Consider the following 7,061-nt stretch of genomic DNA (forward strand, 5'->3'; position numbering starts at 1 on the left):
ATATATACTTGTATGCTTTTCCCCCTACCTTTTTTCCTAGAGGTTATTTTAATCCATTTTCTGTCATTACTAACCATACCACAGACTGCTAAGTTTTAAAGAAAACATAGATATTTTGGCTTTAACAGATCCACTGATCTTCTGGAGGTGTAAGGTTGTGGAACCGTATTTGCTGATGGCCTTCTTCTTGGTAGGATTCTTGAGGTGGTACAGAGCATCATATGGCATGAGACAGGGAACACATGTATGTATCCTGGTCTCTTTCCTTCTTCTTGTAAAGCTACCAGTTCAATCCTAAAGACTATTGATGACTTTAATCCTAATCACTTCTAACGGGCCCCACCTCTAAATATTATCAGATTAAATTTCCATGCTCTTAATAATGGACATTAAACTCCATCATGAATTTTAGAAGAGACAACTCATATTTACAGCACAGACAGATGAATTAAGAAAAATAAACAGAATACTTTAGATTTTAATGTGAGAGATGATCAGAATATAAACTGAGACAATGACAGAGAAAAGGGAGTATATGTGATAAATATGTAAGATAATAATTGGAAGGTCTTGGTGACACATTAGAAATAGAGAAAAGAAAGGAGATTGAACAGATATACATGGTGCCACTGATTATGGGAAAGAATACAGGAGGAAGACTATATTTAGGAAGTAACATATCTTTTGGAGATGTTGAGTTTATGGTCCCCATGATACCTTCCTGTGGAGATGTAGGCAAGGGGATATGAACTTGTGGGATACAGCTTTGAGAGACACTAGAAATTGATAAATATTTGAATGTTGTTTGTCAAGGTAGTGTCCTACACAAGAAAGGCAAAACATGAGTAATTTCAGTGAGTATAATGATGAAAATCAAGGCAGCAGGATGGAGAGAGCTATGAGGCTGTGCATGTGGTAGAGATGCTGGTTCAGCTTGGATGTTGGGGTATGCTTTCTGGGAAGTGAAATTTATACAATAACAAAGAGAATAATATATATGTGGCTTTTAAGGGTGTCATTTCACACACTGAGAACAAGAGATAGTAAAGATGAAAAATGAAAGACAGGTTATGACGGGTATTTTGGAAGAAAACAGAGGGCACTGGCTAGAGATCAATGGGCAGAAGTTACATAGATGGTGTGCCCATTGTGAGGCACTGGGCATCATGAGTGAGTAAGAGTGTGGATGGTTTTATAAGTGCAAGTGGAAAGCCTCTGGACAGTTTTGGAAGGACAGTAACATAATTTTAACAGAGTAATTGTATGTCTTTTAAAATGGTGGCTGTATATTGAGAACTACAGAAAAAATAAGGAACCAATCAAATGACAGCTATAGCAAAGATGGTGGTGGCTTAAAGTAGCCAGTGGATAGCAGTGGACAGAATGGGGTGGGGAGGGGTTAGGTGGCTTTTCTTCAGTTTCATCATGATTTAGTTTAAAAACCAGTTTATCGGTGGATCTGTTACGAATTCTAGTGGTTTAAGTGCATATATAAAATAAGTGGGTTTTTTTTTTTTTGAAAATGAACTCTCCATGATGTTCATTCTAAAATTATATATAGAGTTTGAGATGCTAGAAAAGAATAAAATTTATTTAACAAAGTATGACAGTGATCCTGTAGTCATAGTTCATATTTATTAGTCCTAATTAGGTGGGTGAAAATACTTTCAGTTATGATTAAATTATAACAGTACCTATAATTCAGTTATGTCCCAAATTTTCTGATCAAGGAGATCATGGGGCTGCAGAGGAAAGTGATTGATGATGTAGACTGTGAGAGTCACCTGGGGAGAATACATTCGCTCAGGCTTTCACAGAGAGCAAATTGTTCAAGCAATGGCTGTGACTCATCCACATGGCTGACACTGACAAAGGATCTATAAACTGTGGTACAGGGTTTCGGAGTAAATCCTGAGATTTGTCTGACCTTGGCAGATACAAAAGTTACATTTCTTGTTATATAGGTCTTGCTTTATCTTGGTCTTAACCATCCAGCAGAAAAGTATAAAAAGGATGTATAAAAAGTAAAGCCATATTAATATGCTGAGCTGTAAAAGGCTCAAATCAACAACTTCTGACATTGCCAGTCCTACAGATAACCCACTACTGTTATGGACTACTGGACTGACTATATTGGATTATTTTGCTAAATTCACATACACAATATTTAAATGACAATGGAATACCCATCTCTGACAAAACTAAACAAAAAAAAGGGGGGGCCAGTACAAATGAAGGACCGTTTTGTATCTGTATATTCAAAATAGTTAGGATAGATATACAACTATATTTTAATTCAATGAGAAGAAAGACTTGTGCTAATAATGTTTGGACAGAGTATCATGTCTGCATCTTGTACTGTGAATAACCACTATGAAGGCAACAATGTGCAATTTATTAATTATTGGAACTGTCCTTATCGGTTTTGAAACTGTCTCATTGCTCTCTGTTTCTCAATAAAATTATTTTTAAAATAAGTAAATTATAATAGTACCTTCTTTATATAAATAATGACACTTTAACTTGTTGCTAATTAAAGATTAGGTCAGCAAAAGTTTCTTTAAAGCAGGCCTACTACATCCTCAGAGCACATTAGGGACTGTATTATTTGATCTGTGTTTAAAAAGGATCTCTGTAGATTATCTTTTGTTCTGTCACAGCATTTTCAAAGCATGGACTGTAGTGGGGAATGATGGAGGACTAATAGACCATTTAATAGGCAAGAGTAGGTCAAAACTCTACCAAAGGTTGGGAACTGGAAATTGTGATAACTTTGAGATTTTAATAAGATAAAAGAAAAAGATTTGAAGAAGAATGAGATATCTAAAGGATATAGAGATGAAAAAGTTCATGTTTTGAGATTATAAACTTTGGAGAGAATGAGCAGATAGTGATGTCATAATACATATGACAGGCAGAATCCATAGTAGGAGGAATAGGCTTGGTAGGGTGAATGAGTAGTTTTGAAAATGATAAAGTAAAGCTACCATCTTTGGGCCTCTCAGGGGGAAATACATTAAGAAGGCAGCTGGACAAAGGTTAGTACCATAACTGAGAATGGAAATCAGATGAAAACTAGTTGATGTCTTAGAAATAGTTAGGCTCTTTTGAGAAAAGAATGAAAACTTGAGTAATACCAGTGGCAGTGGTAGTCTTAAGAGGGTAGATTATGTGACTGATTTGTCAGGCTATTCTTAATCTTATTTAAGAACTTTGAGAAGACCTATAATTGAGTGAAGAACTGAAAAGATGACACAGAGTAGCTATTCCATAGAGAAGCATGGTATTGGAAAAAGGATGGAAGTAAGGATGTGACTTAAAAGGTAATTAAAAGTAATTACTTCAAGATGGGAAATATCAAGCAAAGAAAAAATATTGAAGTAGTAAAAAAGGAACAATCCATAGGTCATGAGCCCAGCAGTGGACAGGACGGATATGACTCCCTGTACAGTTAAACCTTGTAGAAGAGGAAGGGAATGTTTTCTCCTGAGATTGGACATGAAGAATGATGCTGATGTATTTAATTCTACAAGTGGAAGGCATTGTTAGTAAGCCAGAGACATTAGTTTCTCTTTTCCTTTTTAACAAAATACATTGTCAGTTTAGTATGGTAAGTGTTTAAGATAGGGAATATGAGATAACCCAAGAAGAGGGTAGACAGAGAATTCTACAGCTACATTATAAAGCATTTTTTTTATTTTTTTAGGACCAGGGAAGTCTGTGAATATCGAAAAAGTAGAGGTAAGAATAGAGGAAGACATTGAAAGATCTGTGGAAATAGTATGTGAGAAATGATTGTCACATTATTTTGTGCAGGGTTACCAATATTGAATATATGCAGGCAAGCAATAACGAGGACACTGGCCATATCTTTTCACTGAGTCTAAATGATAAGCTACAACATTAATATTGTTCTATCAAACTATTTAAGTTTTAAAGCAGAAAATTATCAGTATAGAGACAGGCTTATGAAACATTTTGTCATATTTGCAACTATATTTAAACTTTTCAAATGTGTAAAAGACACAAATTGTTACATATTTATTCCATATTGTTCCCAATATTTTTTAAAGCCTTGGTACCTTAACTGCTAGAAATGAGAACTGGTGTGGATACCCAGTTGTCCATAGTGTTTATACTTACTACAAAGAAATTTGCAATTAAAATAGTACCAGTTTTCAGTTGTAATTTCATCTATTTAGAGTGCTCTTTCACACACTTTGAACAAATTGCATATTAAATTTCTTATAGTCAAAACATCTTTCAGGTGAGAAATGAAAGTTTAAAACCCAAAATGTAAGTTTAAATATCTATCATTTGGGGCATATATAATCTGTGTTTTTATCAAGGTTGGAACTTTTTCTTTTTAAAAAAAAAAATGTATTTAGTACAGAGTCTACAGAGTCTTACTGTACTGATTAGACTCATAGTGATTCTCCAGTTTTCAGACTCCCAAGTGCCAGGATTACAGGTGGGCGCATACCACCACACCCAGTCTCAAATCACCGTCTCAGCACGCCCCAGTGATGGGGCAGGCACAGCATAGCATGGCACGGGGATCAAACCTGGTCCTGCCATCTGCCTAAGCACATGCTTTAATCCGCTGAACTATCTGGCCAGCCCTTTGTTAGGAACTTTTTCCAAGTTCTAAATTAACTTTTTCAAAGTTTCTAAATTTCTGAAACTTCATTAAATAACTAGTAAAGTATGAAAGATTTTCATCTGACACATAGGATCAAAATTTTCTAATATTTGAACTGAAATTTTTATAAAAAGTTATAATGTTATATTTTAATGTTCTATGCTAGAATTCTCTGTGGTATTCCTGTATCCCACTACCTTATTACCTTCATGCGCAGAAGAGATGACTGAGAGGCCTTAGAATGGGAAAGAAGAAAATTTGTTTCTCACTTTCTTTTTACCTTTAAAAATGTTATTTGGTTTGGGGATTTTGGGTTTTGGTTTTTGGTGGTGATGGTGGGTACTGAAGATTGAGCTGAAGACCTTAACACTGAACTATATTACAAGACCAGTCTCCCAGAATTGCCCAGGCTATCCTCTGACTTTCAATTCTCAAGCTTGCAATCCTCCTGCCTCTGCATCCCACAGTGCTAGGATTACAGGTGTACAGCACCAATCCCAACTTCTGTGCTTATTTTTAATGCAGTATTTTATACATTCTGTAATGTTTTGCTGATTTAGAGCATGTTGAATGAGGTAAGAATGAAAAGTTACAGATTTGTTTATTCTAGTTTATAAAACATTTTATATAACAAGACATATAATTATATAATTATATATAATTATATAAGACATACAAATATTATATAATATATAATTACATAATAAAGCATTATATTTTTATAAAATGTTATAATTTTATTATAGTATTTAATTTTAGTATAACATAACACATTGATTTGAGGTCAGTGATTTTTTTGAGCCATAGTTCAGTGTTGGAATGCAATTGGTAGTGTACTAGTTGAGAAATGATTTGCTAAGAATTTGTTGAGTATCTGTGGTACACAAGACACTATATTGAAAGCTATAAAAGAGTAAGCTCTTGTTTATTGAGAGGCTATAATTTAATAAAGAAAATAAAGGAGCATACACGAAACAAGTACAGTAATTACTTATAGTGATAATGTAGAAGATACATTCCAAACCTCCAATAGACATCTAAAACCTGAAATAGTACTAAACCCTGTGTATACTGTTTGCTTCTATACATACACAGATTTAATGCATTTTCTATCTTTAAGCAAATGTCAGGCACTGTGACCATTATCTCTGCAGTTTCTTTTGCAAAACTAGCAAGGATTTCATTTTCTTTCCTCACAATTTCGCAGAAGATTTGTTTCTACCAGAGATTTTGGTAACCTCAGCATAGGATTGCTTTTCCTCTCCTAAGAACTTCCATTAAGGGAAACTTTTTCTTGCTTTTCTTTGACATATCTAAATTACTCCTCTAATGCTTTGGGGCCATAGGGAACAAAACCAGGGTTATTTAATGTATTAGCTACTTTCTCATCACTGGTACAAAATACTTGATACTTCAACTTAAATGAGGAGTGGTTTATTTTAGCTGGGTTAATCTATGTTGGCTGCGTCGTAGAAGGAGAAATCTAACTGCTCATATCATTGTCAGGAAGCAAAGAGAGAATGGAGGAGCTGGGAACAAGAACATACCCTAGTAATTCATGCCCCTAGTGACATACCCTTTTCGGACCAGGTCCAACATCCAAACATGAGACTTTGGGGGATATTTTAAAATTAAATCATAACATTCCATCAAAAGGCTCATGTCCATTACACTATACAAAATATGTGTACTCCATCTCTAAGAATCCCCAAAGTTTTAACAGTTTCAAGATAGCTAAAAAGTCTAAGTCCAAAGTCTCCTTTGAGACTCAAGGCAAACTCATAGCTATGTCTAGGTACTGGTTGATACATTGTGTCAACTTGAGATGTTTAAAAGTTTAATTAAGTGACTAAGTAAAGGGCCAGGATTCTTAATTTGTAAACATCCTCATCCTGTACAAGGGAAGAGCATGGACCTTCTGTGAGTTCTACACCCTCAGCCCTAGGAGGGGAGAGAGGTTGGCTAAAAGCCACAGCCGCTGCCCCTTCTTTGCTCTTGGCTATTTTCTGCTGCCATAAACTGCTTTCTACCATGTGCCACTTTGCCTGGGAGCCAGCCAAGTATAGACTGAAACCTCCACAAACTGTGAGCTAAGTAAACTTTTCCTTCCATACTTTTGGTTCTTGGGTATTTTATCCCAGCAGTGAGGAAAAAATAACTGAGACACCCTATAAAAATAAAAACGAAAGTGAAATACTTCCAGTGTATGAGGGCACAGGATAAATATTCCTATTCCAAAAAGGAAGCATAAAAGAATAGACAGAAACCAGACCAAAGCAAGACCAAACTCAGCAGATGCTAAACCCTGTAGTTTCATGTCCAGCATCTAAGGTGCACTGTGGTGGGATGTGATATTCAAAGGGCTTAGGTACCACCTCATGCCCCATGGCCTTGCTATTTGTTTTTTTTTTTTTTTTTT

At 35.3% G+C, this 7,061-nt stretch overlaps 1 protein-coding gene across 1 annotated transcript in view; it reads left to right on the forward strand.

The window, feature by feature from the left end:
- Window positions 1–2,948: 2,948 nt before the first annotated feature.
- Mpp6 (membrane palmitoylated protein 6) overlaps window positions 2,949–7,061 on the forward strand; it is a 95,907-nt gene continuing 91,794 nt past the window's right edge. The window contains exons 1-2 of the mRNA XM_023709877.1: window positions 2,949–3,038; window positions 5,029–5,123. The gene's annotated coding sequence lies outside the window, so the exon portion shown is untranslated. The remainder of the gene's footprint in view (window positions 3,039–5,028; window positions 5,124–7,061) is intronic.

This window comes from Octodon degus, unplaced genomic scaffold (assembly GCF_000260255.1).
Source record: "Octodon degus isolate 3935 unplaced genomic scaffold, OctDeg1.0 scaffold00015, whole genome shotgun sequence".
In the NCBI taxonomy this organism is placed as follows: domain Eukaryota; kingdom Metazoa; phylum Chordata; class Mammalia; order Rodentia; family Octodontidae; genus Octodon; species Octodon degus.